Here is a 14,868-nt window from a genome sequence, read left to right on the forward strand (position 1 = left end):
CGACGCGGCGCATGTAGCCGAGTTTCCAGAGTACCCTGAAATACTTCCTGCTCACCGACTGGCCGTAAATTCTGATCCTGAGGAGTTATTCGTCGGCCAGAGATTCGAAAGTAAAGAAGAGTGCGTATTTGCTATTAAGCGGTATAGCATGAATATATCAGTAGATTATAAAGTTACAGTGTCGAAACCGACATTATATATTGGGGAGTGTTGGAAGTCGGGGGAAGGCTGCAATTGGCGGGTACGAGCTGCATTTATTCAAAATTCGCAGATGTGGGAGATACGCAAATTTGTTGGGCCTCACACATGTACATCAACACGTATGACAGAAGATCATCGAAAACTTGATTCTAAAACTATCTGTACGTGTATCATGCCAATGGTGAAGGACATGTTGACCATTAAAGTTTCGGTACTGATTGCCGAAATACAAGCACGATTTCAGTATCGAGTGTCATATCGAAAGGCATGGATAGAAAAACAGATGGCAATGGAGCAATTGTATGGGGATTTCGATGCGTCGTATAACGAGCTACAGGGATGGATAGCCGCTATGCGGGAGTACGTACCAGGGACCGTTATTGAGTTACAGACACGACCTTATTACGGCCCGGATAACCAACTACAGTTGGGAAAACAAATTTTCCATCGGATGTTTTGGACGTTTGATCCATGTGTGTGCGCATTTCCCCACTGCAAGCCATTTGTGCAAGTGGATGGGACCTGGCTATATGGAAAATATACACAGATCTTACTTATTGAGGTTGCTCAAGACGGCAATAGGAACGTGCTCCCGATAGCATTTGCCATTATAGATAAGGAGAACATGGAATCGTGGGAATTCTTCCTTACCAACCTGCGGAGGTATGTTATTAGCAACGATAATATTTGTATTATCTCTGATAGAGGGAAATAATTAATTGCCGCCATTAGACATTCCGGTGCACCATGGAGATCCGTTTACTGCATCCGTCACATCGCAGCTAACTTCATTAGAGATTATAAAAATGCAGACTGGAAAAGACAATTTGTGAAAATAGGTAAACGATTGCCCCATCCTTTCAATATAAGTTTTTAGGGCAATACTGTAACTTAACTATTCATAATACATATACAGCGTACGAGCTAGAGCCATTTTTCGCCAAATGATGACTCGACTTGAGAGTGACATGGAGGGTCAAACAAATACATCTTTCCGACAGTGGTTGGGTACTATGGAGCCGTGGCAATGGGCTCAAAGTTTTGACGAGGGCTTTCGTTATGGTCAAATGACCACAAACTTAGTTGAGGGGGTCAACGCTGTATTGTTGAAAACACGACACCTTCCGATTTCAACAGTCTTCTCGGCTACATTCTACAGGTTGGCTACCTTGATGCCAAGAATGGGTCAGCAACAAGTTAACCAGATTGAGGCGGGACACATATTTGTCGAAGATATTAGGGATGCAATGGTTGCAAACCGTCGGATGGCAATGTCGATGAATGTAGAAATATATTCACGACGCCTTGAAACGTTTCGAGTTACGGAGACCATTGGTCGTCACCCGGTCTACCACCTAGGTCCTACAAAGTTGATCTCCGGAATAGACAATGTGATTGTAGGAGATTCCAAACACTTCATTACCCGTGTGCGCATGTCGTTGCAGCGTGTGCTAAAGTGAACCTTAATGTTGAACAATTTGTCGAAGATGTGTACACACTCAATCGCACGTTACGTGTATAGGAAAACGAATTCCCTGTCCTGCCTGACCTGTCTACATGGGAAGTGCCTCCGATAACTTTCGAACTTGTCCCAGACAGAGGGCTACACAAGAATCCAAGAGGTCGTCCGCAATCAACTAGAATCCGTAATGAAATAGACATTAGGGAGAAATCCGACGGTACGCGTTGTGGATTATGCAGGTTAGCTGGTCATAATCGGAGTAAATGCCCGCAGCGAAACTATCATGTCGGACAATCGTCACGATCAGGTAGGAATTGAACTTATGTTGTAATGTATTTATTTTATATGAAAAAAATTATATTGCAAATATTCCTCTATTTGTTAAAAATCTATCAAGCTGTTTTTTGGAGTTACAGTTACGAATTTATTTATATCTGGAGCTACAGAACTCCAAATTAAGATCCGTTAATTTTTCTAGAAATTAAGCTCACATATCTTTTTACCATAAAATTTTTAGAATTTTTTATTTAGCCAATTAGTACAATTTATTCTTTAAAGTTACCCTTGCTTTACTGTTCCACAGCTCCGACCCTTATTAAATAAAAACAAATTATATTATAGTACGGGATTTGAATAATGGTATTTATCATAATATCATTTACAACTAATCATGAACTCACCATTTCATGGATCCCATGGTCAATTACACAATAAAACTTAATATAATCATCATTTAATTCTCATGAAGCACACATAACCAAACATTTTTACCAATTACCTACACTCAATCAACAAATTGACATATACAAACAAGGTACTGGTTGAGTTTACATTTACTCAACTTGCATATATAACTAAATATGTATCATCTATTTCATACGCCCATGAAATCTCTATATATACCGGTAATAGTATGTTCCAATTTAATTAATGTTCAAATTAGATTACTGTTGTAATGTATTTAAAGTTTGTTCCAATTTATATTACAAGACTAAGTTTGATACAAGTTTTAGTGTTTTAATGTTCAAAAATGTCCAAATTAATCTAATTTACGTTATGGTCAAATTTTGTTCCACGTTTAAAAGTTTCAATTAATCTAATTAAATATATACAAAAAATACAAACTTTTTAATATCAAAACTGAAGAAACCCCTAAAATTGATGGTTCGATGGTGTGGTCCTAGGGGTATATTTCTGCGGAGGTCGGCGTTCCCGTTGTGGGTGATCGCGACGACCAACATCCTCTTCAATCGCAGGTAAGGGTGTCTGATACATAGAAGAAAAATCATATGGCTCGAATGGCATCGATGAACTTGAGCCGGGAGGAGTGCCATGCTGCGGTGGATACAACCCAGTAGGAGTGGAGTACTGCAGTGGATACGGGTCGGGGGCAGTGCTATAATGCGGTGGATATGGGCCGGGAGAGGTGCTATGCTGCGGTGTGTACGATCCAAACATATCAAATCTGTAATGGTATCCGCCCCCCGATGAGCCCGAGAAATTGTCATTGCCCGTAAAATCTGGATGATAAGAAGTATCAGCCGAAAGTGAATGCAATGACGAGCCCGGGAAATAGTCATTGCCTGCCAAATCCGGATGATAAGAAGTATCAGTCGAATGTGAATGCGATCGCTCGGACTCGGCCTCCGGCTGTACCTCGAGCTCCGGCTCTGGGTCATGCTCGGCATCTGGCTGTGGATCGGGCTCTATATCAGCCACTGGCTCGTATGCCCCAGATCGCTGCACGTGCGGGGGGACTATAGTCGACTGCCCACCAAGTAAATATGGCTTCCCCATACTAAAGTACCATTGTATGTACTCTAACGATGGGCGCAAATCGGAAGACATATCCATCTGAGGTCTTCGAGCCATCCGACTCTCCCACACCGCAATATATCTCTGGTGCGTAACCCCCCAATGCTGTCCATGTCTCCCTCTCTTGTTTTTACTGTGAACCTCCTCCCCCACCTGCATTGGCGGATCCGGGATGTACTGGATGCAACCAAACTGTTGTAGTACTCGATCTCCGTGGTACCACTCGACTACATTGAAACTAATAATTGGTGCGTTTGTGCACCACAACTAAGAATCAACGTAGGCAGACGAGGGTATAATAGCCGCAATTTCTGGTCTACGGTATGGCATCCATATAAACTGCACGATTAATACCATGATTAAAATTTAACACGGTTGGAGTAAGATATAAAAAGCAATTACATGTTACGAATATTTGAATAGCTTACCCCTTTCCCGGGATGTTGTTCAATCATCAGACGATATATCGGGACAGTGTACGACCTCCCGATACCCGGATAAATACTCCATTTACGAAAACAATTTTCAAGTAAATATAGTTTCATTAGAATAGTATTATTATAAAGAAATTGCCAATTACTAACAAGTTAAATTTTATCACCTGTTAACTAGCGGATATACGTATGGTTGGTGACTAACCGATGCCAAGAATGGCATCCGATAAAGAGCCCATGATTGCAACAATATAAGGCATCCGCCCATGTCTACAGCATTAGGCTTTGTCGTCCGACAAAGCTCACGATACAACATTGCCAGAACTGCGGAACCCCAACTATAGGAGCGAACACTACGCAGATCAGTTAACAGAGGTAAATACTGGATATGAACCTTGTTGTTGTTCGAATTGGGCATCAATAAACCCTGTATGATATGCATAATGTACGCTCGAGCTGCGCACACCAACTCTTCTTCGGTGGCATTATCTGATAAATGTTGAAAATTGGCTTTTAGCCATGTAAATTTCAACTCCGAAAAAGTAGACTCAGCATCGCCGGGCGAGGCTCCTAGTAGGCTGTAACAAAGTGCAACCGGCTTAGCTATCGCACTTATGCCCGTGACGGCATCCCCGTCGATTGGGAGCCCAAACTGCAATGCAACATCCTTCAGAGTAACTGTGCACTCCCCATACGGTAAATGAAAAGTGTGGGTCTCCGGTCGCCAACGCTCGACCAATGCGGATATTAAATCATACCGCAAATCGAACGTCCGGGTCAATGCTGCTGATCCGAATCCAGCTAGCTCTAAGTACGGCATCAGTCGTGCATCCGGGGAATATCCTACACCATTCACCCTGCCCCTTAATATGCGGTACGAGTCCTGACAGTGTTAAATTACAAAAAATAGTTATAATAACATAATTTATTTTCTTAAATTACGTAGATATTTTTTAATGAAACCCTTGCGTAACAAATAACAATATATTACCGTATTATTAACTGTGTCACATATGTGAGAAAGTTTCTTATTGATCAATGAAGCCATTGCGATGCCTGCAATTTCAAAATAAATTTCGGTTATTAATTTTATTGTTTGATAGATTTTAAATATTTATTAGAATAACTTAATAAAAAAATAGCAAACAATTTTTTCAACAACATTTTCTTTTGCTATACTACATTAAAAAATCAAATATATCCAATTTAAATACAAATATTATTATTATTTTAAAATGATAATAAGTAAAATATTTTCGTATATTATTTTTTATATTATTTTAGCAAAAATGTTTTAAATGTATTATGTAAGTATTTTTTATATTAATTTAATAAATAACACTGATTTTGACACTTTTTCGTATTTTTTTCGTATCTTTTTTTTAAATATATTACTTTCGTATTATTTAATTTTAAAACCCTTATTTTAGTACATAATGTTTTAAATATATTATTTAAGTGTTTTAAATATTTTTTTAATAAATAACCCTGATTTTAGCACTTTATTCATATTTTTTCGTATATTATTTTTTAAAATATATTATTTTCCTATTTTATTTTTTTATATTATTTTAGCAAAAAATGTTTCAAATGTATTATGTATATTATGTAAGTATTTTTTTATACTAATTTAATAAATAACCCTGATTTTGACACTTTTTTCGTATTTTTTTGTATCTTATTTTTTAAAATATATTATTTTCGTATTTTATTTTTTCATATTATTTTAGTACATAATGTTTCAAATGTATTATTTCAGTATTTTTTATATTTTTTCAATAAATATCCCTGATTTTAGCACTTTATTCGTATTTTTTTCGTATATTATTTTTTAAAATATATTATTTTCTTATTTTATTTTTTATATTATTTTAGCAAAAAAAATTCAAATGTATTAATTAACTGTTTCTTTATATTAAGGGTTTTTTACTAAATAACCTTGATTTTGATACTTTCTTCGTAATTTTTTTATTTTCGTATATTATTTTTAAAAATATATTATTTTCGTATTTTATTTCTTTATATTATTTTAGTACATAATGCTTCAAATGTATTATTTAAGTATTTTTTATAATTTTTTAATAAATAACCCTGATTTTAGCACTTTATTCGTATTTTTTTCGTATATTATTTTTTAAAATATATTATTTTGATATTTTATTTTAGCATAAAATCTTTCAAATGTATTATTTAAGTTTTTTATATTAATTTAATAAGTAACCTGACTTTGGCACCTTGTTCGTATTTTTTTATTTTCGGATTTTATTTTTTTAATTATACTATTTTCATATTTTATTTTTTTATATTATTTTAACAAAAAACTCGTCACCACCACTTTCCCCAATAAAGTTTTTTTCATATTTTATTTCTTCTCGTATTTTTTTCATTAATATATTTTTAATTTTTAAATTTTTTACTATTTTTTGTAAAAAGTTTAAAACCCCGATCACATAAAAAATAAAAAAATAAAAAAATTCTATAATAAGTCAAATAAATTAAAAAAAATCTTTTTAAACAACCTAAAACACACACTTAACAAATAAATTACATAAAATAATAACAAAAAAATATTCTTTACACATAAATGCTTAATACTTCAATGAAAATATAAAATAAATACGAACATACCTTAATATCTCTTCTTAACCAAATAACACCTTAGAAAAAAATAAAAATAAAATTTATATCTGATTTAAATCTAAAACATTATTAAACTAACATTAATTACTCAAATTTATAAAAAAAATTACCTTTTTCTTTCCTTCTTTTTCCTTCCCTCTTCTTCTTCTCCTTCTCTTTTTCTTTTTCTTTTTTCTTCTCTCAGCCGCAGGCCTCCTTCTCCTCCTCTCCTTCTTTTTCTTTCTTCTTCTTCTCTTCTTCCCTTCTTCCCTTCTTCTCTCTTTTTCTTCTTCTTCTTTGCCGAAAATGAAGCTTGGGGACCATATATTATGGTCCCCCAAACAAAAAAACAAAACCCCTCTGCATGAGGGGTCAAATCGGCACCAAAAACAGCTGACACCGGTGCCGCCTCTGGCACCAACATGTCCCTTTTTTTTTTAGTTTTTTTACTGTTTTGGTACTGTTTGTCAGGGTAGTGCCGCCTGTCAGATTGGCTTGACCACCCTGACATACCATTTTCGTAATTACATTTTTTTATGTATTATTTTCGAATTTTTTAATTTTTTTTTTATATTTTTTTAGTAAAAAACCCTAAATTAGTAGAATATAAATAACACTTATTTAATAGAAAAACCAATCCCCCTAGTTGAATTAGGAGAGAGGAGCAGCTAACCCTAGTTAAATACACTAGGGTTGTTGCCCCTCATATATATTAACATATTATGAGGGGTTTGGTGTCTCTCTTGTATTGAGTCCAATTATTCAAGCTTCTTAGACTTTTAACCCAACATTTTATAATTTAATCAAACTCTATGCATATTTTTTTTATTTCCTCAAATATATATATTAAATTAATTTAAATAAATAAATTGATTTTCTAATTTAATAATTTTCTCAACCCAATTCTAATTCCGTTAAAGTCATGGCACGCCCAACCTTTTCATTGGGGCCGGGTATGGAGCGCCATAAGCCGAACCATTGAAAACACTAAACTTTTCTTTTTAAACCAACTTCCCGATTTGGCAGATTCGCATTTACCAGAGTGGTGTTCCACAAATTTTGACAATATATATAATTGAAAACAACATTTAAATGGTACCACGCCATTTCAAAAGATTAAAGAAACAAGTAAATGGCCTTTTTCGGAAGCTTAAAAAATATCCATGAGATCAAATGTAATTTCCTTTCGAGTTGCTGCTTGTACTACAGTTTAAAACTTGATTTAATTAAATTTGATAACGTCTAAAACCATAATTGATAACAAGCCAACAAGGCTACCAATAAGCATCCAAAGTACAAAATACTGTTTCAAAATACAATTTGATGATTTTTAAATTGCGGCACCTAAGAATCGTCTTAATACCTCCAACAATTACATGTCACATAAAGAAAATTAGAAAGGCTCACAAATGGTCCACTAGTTTGGCTAATCATTTACAATCCCCACGTACAACTAAGGACCTGAAAGTAGGAAGAAGAAACTAGGTAAGTTCATGAGAACTTAATGAGTTCCTAATAAATGAATCCCATTAAAATACCATCAAACATTAAGAGATTAGACTCACACTGACAAACTAACATGCCATACTTGGCAGATGAAACTTTTTCTTATCCGAAGTATCCTCTGGTGGATTCTACTGTGATCAGACTCAACCTATCGGCAGACACTAGTTGGTTTTGTATTCTAGCATATGCCGGAACACGGGCACAATTGCTCTGCGTGTACGCCACTTACGTGGACTACAATTTTATAACTATCAGGCTTACTACTAACATTTCATGCAATGCACACTTCTTATTTTACACTTGCACACCCTTTTTCCCACATACTTCCTTCCTTGTGCTAGCTTCTGATCCTAGTTTCCTGTATCTTCATACCGTTCATTAGAGCTATTTACCATCCATTACCTCCGTACCCCCTAACTTTCCTCTTTGTTTTCGAACACACACACACATATTCCCTCGCAAGGCCAAGTTTTCACCAGTCATGGTTTGTACTAGAGTGCCATACCAGAGGCAAAATGTATTATCCTATATCTTCTTTTTTATCTTTATACACAACATCCCCCTATTGCCTCTTTACACTAGTGTAGATATAAAGCTTGTGCACCAAGGAAGGAGTATTTATACCATGCTTTTGAGTCTGTTTAACATTTATACCCTTGCATGCAATGACTCTTTGAACACATTTTCGAACGCTAAAGCCAAAAGACAAAGCCACTTACCTGGCTGTACAACGTTAAAGGTTAAATGAAATAACGCAGATATCTGTCTCAAAGTACGAAGGAACTCACCAGAATACTTTACCAGAGCTTTACTACTCTATGGTTTCCTTCCCTTTGGTACTGGGACCTTCTCCCGTTTCCTTGGCTAAAACAATAAAACAATCTCTTTAAACATCAAAAATACCTAAAACTTTATGAAATGTCATGAATATGAAGACATGCAAACAGTTTCTGGTTGAAACTTTCCTTCCAATCTAGTATCCAAATGAAAATCCTACTGAAACTCTCTTGCAGTAGCTTCTTTTTATATGGTAAAGCTTAAAGGAATGTTTAAGGGTTTACCACCAGCCGACTAGCACCGAAGCTCTCTTAAGCTTAACAGATGACACCTTCGTTAATGATGAAGAACTCTCCTAATTTCTTCGATAACAAAAAAAGTATAGTAGAGAAGATGAAACATGAATCTTCTCTCCACTATCAAGCTATCCTTGTAACAACCTGTTTTCAATGAAATCGGAACAATGATTTCGGGACTACAAATTCAACGAGTAAATTTTTATTTTATTATTTAAATGGTGTCTACAGATTTTTATTAGGGTCGTATTAAAATTTCATTATGAAATTTTGGTGTTTGCAAGATTAATTAAGTAAAAAGGACTAAATTGTAAAAAGTGTAAAAATTAAGTTTTAATAATTAAAATAGCTGAATGACTATGGAAATGGAAGTTAATGGACTTGAATAGAAATTATATCATTCATAAGGTTAGTGGATGTGCATGGCATGTTATTATTGCAATTTTGTTACATTTTAAAGGTTAATATGGTAATTAGGTAATTAAACTAAAATCAAAAGAAAAGAAATAAGGTGTATCATCTTTATTTTTTACTTAAAAACCTATTTTGAAGAGAAAGAACACCATGGATGAAATCTTGGTTCGGTCAAGCTTTATTTAGTTTCATGGTGAGCTTCTAAGCCCCATTTCTAATGATTTTTATGTTTTTGATATCTTTGTAGCTTAATCTAGCTAGCCCGGGGATTAATTTGTAAAACTATTAAAGATTGAAGGTTATGCCATGAATGTTCTTGAATTATTCTTGATGTTTAATGCTAGATTATGAATCTTTGTTGATAAATAAACAAGTTTTGTAAAGTGATTTTTGATGAAATTTGCATTTAGGGATCGATTTGTAAAAAGGGTAAAATTCATGTTAAATTTATGAAATAATGGTTTATTTGAGTTTATATAAGTTCCTAATAAATTTGGTTAGCTTGAATGGGGGATTAAAATGCTTAGATTTCAATTTATGAGATTAAGGACTAAATTGTGAAAAGTTAAAATACTAAGGGAAAAATTATAATTTTACATAAAATGAGGACTAAATTTATGTTTAGAAGTACTCAATTGAATGAAACTATTGTTTTAGATCACGAACGGGTTGATGATCATGGAAAGGGAAAGATTTCGGAGTAGTTCATGTGCTTTACAATTACTACAACCTAGTCATGTAAGTTTGTTTTATGTTTATTTTTAGTTGAATTAAATACCTTGTCAGTGATTACATCTTTAAAGTCTATTATGGAAATGATTTTTTTTGAATATTTCGACTGGATTTTATTGATCAGAAAATAAATAACATAAAGAGGGTAAGTTCCTTTAAAACTATGAAATTGAGCCCTAAGTAAAGAAAAGCTAATAAAAGAAGAAAAAGGTCCAAAAGAGAGTAAATGGCCCACAAAAAAATAGATAAGAATTAAAATGGAATAAAATAAGGAAATGGAAAGTCTAATCCAGTCGCTGTCAATTAGCTGGTACTCATTAATTGTCTGACTTTTCGAACCTCTATACCAGCGTTTCAACCAATAGCAAGTTTCAAGAAAGCTTTCATTTCTGCTATCCTTATCTCTTTAGATCTTCTCAAGATGCTCTTCAATCTGGATGTCTCAACCATCTCTCCTCTTGTTCTCGTTGAAGACGAATGAAATTTGCTCCCTCCAGGTATTTTTCTTCTCCCTTCCTTAATGCTTTTATTGCAAGTTCATGGGCATAATTCCCTGATCTTTGAACAAACTGGAAGTTGATTTCTTGAAAGTTTTGTTTTTTCCTTTGAATGTTTCGAATAATTTCCCCTATAACTGATTTTTCTGTCGCTATTGAGTTGCATTTTTTATGAATGTTTTTGAGTCCCCTAAGATATCTATTGATTGAAAACCCATTGCAATCCCTAACTTCACTGCTTGTAACCCTGCATGTGCCTTTTCCATGAACGGAGACAATATTGTGCCATGGAGGACTGTTTTCGAGGCTAATAACTTACCCATCTCCCCCCACACGACCAGACCCGAAGCCGAGCTGGAGCATTTACCATCAAAAGCTACATAAAGATAGATAGCTACTCTCGCATTTCTTTCAATATGTCTCTGTCTTCTATCATCGTCTAAGGTAAGTGGTTTTCCTTCCAACCCATCGATCTCTACCATATAACTTTGGATTCGGTTTGATAAGTCTCTTCCTATTGTTATTTTCCTCTCATGAACTAATTGGTTTCTTAAACTCCAGATTGTCTATACAGTACAGCAAAAGAGTCGACATTGTTTGCTGTTACCTATGGCGAAGATCCAAGTAAGCCATTCCCATGAGTCTTGAATATTAGTATTAATGACCCATGATAAGTTTAGATTTTGCCATGTTTCTGTTATTGTAGGGCATTGTCTGAAAACACGGTTGCTATCTTCTTTCGTATTTCGACATTGAGGATTGGAAATATCTGAAGCCACTCTTTTTAATCTGAGATTTTTTTAGAGTAGGAATAAAGTTCCAAGAAATACGCCATAAAGTGATGGCAATTTTTTATGGGAGACATAAATTCCATAGCTTTCTGTAGAAATTTTTCGTTTCGGTCTATATTAAATAAGCATTATGATCTATATTAGCCTCTTGTAATAGTTTATAGGCACTTTTGACTGAAAATTCGCCAGAATGTTCTCATTGCCAGACTTGAAAATCATTATATTCTTCTTCCGCCAGAGGAATTTGTAGAATCTTCTGTTCTGTGTCCACTTGAAAGGTATTATCTATTAGATCAGCCTTCCATTTTCTTGTTGATGCATCAATTAAGTCTAAAACTAACTCTATTTCTGCATTGTTTGTATTGTCATTGATCCTCTCAATGTTAACTCTCAGTACTCAGCGATTGCTCCAAACAGATATATGATTTCCTCTATCGAATCGCCAACATAAGCCATCTTACAGTAACCCTTTTGCTGCCCAAACGCTCTTCTAGGTAAGTGAAGGTAAATTCCCTAACTGTACATGGATGAAGTCTGAATTTGGATAATATTTGGCTTTTAAGACCTTTGCTAATAAAGAATTTGGTAAATTAATAAGGCGTCAACCTTGTTTGGCTAATAAAGCAATATTAAATTGACCAAAATTTTGAAAACCCAAACCACCCTTTTTTTTGCGGTACAAAGATCCTTCCAAGCGTACCAATGAATAGCCCTTTTGCAACGATCCTTCTGCTACCAGAATTTTGCAATAATACTCTCAAGGTCAATACATAAAGATTTAGGTAGTAAAAGACATGCCATTGTATACATCAGAATAGCTTGAAGAATGACCTTGATAAAAACTTCTTTCCCATCTTGAGAGAGGTGCCAAATACTACAATTGTGTATTCGTTGCTTAATTCTGTCCTTTAAGTTTTGAAAAGACTTTTTCTTCTTTATACCCACCATATTAGGTAATCCAAGATAACGTTTTGGTTCATTTGAGCTTCGTACTCCAAGTATGCGAGTAACTAATCTTTTTTCTTCCTCTTATGTATTTTTGCTAAAGAAAATAGTTGACTTATCAAAATTGACGTGTTGTCCCGATCAGTTTCCATACTTGTGTAGAATTGTTTTTAATAAACCAACTCCCCTTTTAGTAGCCTCACCAAACAAAATGCATTCATCTGCGAATAACAAATGTGATATTTGTTGCCCTCTTCTACTTGTCTTGACCCTTTTTAATTGTTTTTCTTGAAGTACCAGTCTCATAAGGCAAGATAAGCCTTCTCCACAAATCAAAAATAAAAATGAGCTCAAAGGATCTCCTTGTTGTAAACCTATCATTGGTTGAAAAATATCCTTGGCTTGACCATTAAGTACCACTGAATAGGAAACATTAGATTCACACTTCATTATAGAATTATTCCAGTTAGGGTCAAAACCCATTTTCCTCATCATCTCCTATACAAAAATCCATTTGAATCTATCGTACGCTTTACTCATGTTCAATTTTCCCGCCATCAATCCCTTTTTTCTAAATTTTTTCTGTTTTAGAGTGTGCAAAATTTCATATGCCAATAATACATTATCAGAGATTAACCTTCCTGGTACAAAAGCACTCTATGCATCATCGATGCATTTTTCCAAGACTTCTCTAAAATGATTAACAATAGCCTTTACCTTTGCTATTATTTTATAAATAATGTTGCATAAGCTAATGGGACGAAAATGAGTGAGGTTGGTTGGATTTGCTTTTTTAGGAATAAGCACAATATGCGTAGTATTAATTGGACTAACCTCCATACCTCCATTCAGATATTGAAGACAGAAAAGTGTGACCTCATCCCCAATGATATGCCAATATTTCTGAAAAAATAAGGCCGAAAATCCATCTTCACGTGGTGCTTTTGTAGCCCCCATTTCAGTTAGTGCCTCCCAAACCTCTTCCTTTGTATATTGCACCGTAAGCCTTTGATTATCCTCTTCAAATATACAACGTTCAATACCCGATAAGAGATGCTCATAATGTCCCTTTTCACCAGCCTCAAATAAATTTTGGAAATAAGATTTAGCGATTTCTACCATTTCTTGTGTATCCTCCGTTTCTCTTCCAATCATATTTTGTAATTTCTGAATACGATTTTTCCTTCGTCTTTGTGTTGCTTGACTATGAAAAAGCCAGTATTCTTATCCCCGAATTTCATCCAATTAACTTGAGCTCTTTGCTCCCAATATCTTTCATCCTTCTCAATCTCAAAATTCAATTGCAGCTTCTTATCAATCAGCTTTGCTAAATTATTATCGCTCTTTTCAACTTCCATCAACTTAGACAGCTTTGAAGTTAAGAATTCTTTTTCTGTTTCTAGACTGACAAATGTTTACAGCCCATCTCTTTAAGCCCCTTTTAAGACAATCCAACTTCTGTAGTAGATCTCCTGATGTTGTTTCCCAAATGAATTTAATTTTAGCATTGAATGACTCCTCCAAGACCCATCATGCCTCGACCTTAAATGTTTTGCAACTCTTTCTATTGTTTTGGAAATGATGTTTTAAATGTTGAGTTATATTGTTATTTAGGCTTTGTGCCTACCAAGCTTAGTACTGATGTTATTCAGGCTTTGTGCTAAGTAGCCTTAGTGTCGGTGTTATTCAGGCTTTGTCCCAGCAGACTTAGTGCTAGTGTTATTCAGGCTTAATACCTTGTAGGCTTATTGCCGGTGTATTAAAAGTTAACATCCTTTGGAAATTTGGTAGTTGATATCAAATGAGTGTATTTATCAAACTTACTAAGCTTCTTTGTGCTTATTAGTTTGATTTGTTTTTGTAGGACTTTTGGAATCATTGCTTTGATTGGATTGACTTGGCAGCTCACACACTATCATCATCATCTCGGTAATTATTTTGGTACTTTTTGTAGTTGGTTTAAGTGGCATGTATTAAGAGAGGTCCTTGGTATTATGATGTTTTGGTAAAGATGTAAATGTCAAAAATTGGTATGTTTATGCTTATTGTTAATGAATGGTATTGGACTTATGTTTCATGGTTAAATAAGTCTTTTTGGAACACTTTTATTTAGCAGATGTATAAAGCATTTTGGTGCAAAGTGTTGGAGTAAGAATGTTCAATTGTGTTGTGTCTTTAACTTTGTCTGGAATGAGATATGATGTTAGAAATTATGGTAGGTGTTGGCATGTTTAAGTAAGCATTATTTGTATGTGTTTGAGGTGCCTATGAGTGGCATATTGGTTGAATGTTAGATGGATGATTTAGCATGTTTTTGGCTTGATTTTGATCACTTTGAATAGGTCTTTTGGTTGGAAAATGGTTTACTTAGGTTGCAAC

At 34.5% G+C, this 14,868-nt stretch overlaps 1 long non-coding RNA gene across 1 annotated transcript; it reads left to right on the forward strand.

Annotated features, from left to right (window-relative positions):
- The first annotated feature begins 10,646 nt into the window (after positions 1-10,646).
- Positions 10,647-11,815, forward strand: LOC107952650 (uncharacterized). The gene is made up of 3 exons (XR_001698877.2): positions 10,647-11,197; positions 11,315-11,377; positions 11,460-11,815. It is a non-coding gene; the product is annotated as an uncharacterized lncRNA (long non-coding RNA).
- The last annotated feature ends 3,053 nt before the right edge of the window (positions 11,816-14,868 follow it).

Source organism: Gossypium hirsutum, chromosome A03 (assembly GCF_007990345.1).
Source record: "Gossypium hirsutum isolate 1008001.06 chromosome A03, Gossypium_hirsutum_v2.1, whole genome shotgun sequence".
In the NCBI taxonomy this organism is placed as follows: domain Eukaryota; kingdom Viridiplantae; phylum Streptophyta; class Magnoliopsida; order Malvales; family Malvaceae; genus Gossypium; species Gossypium hirsutum.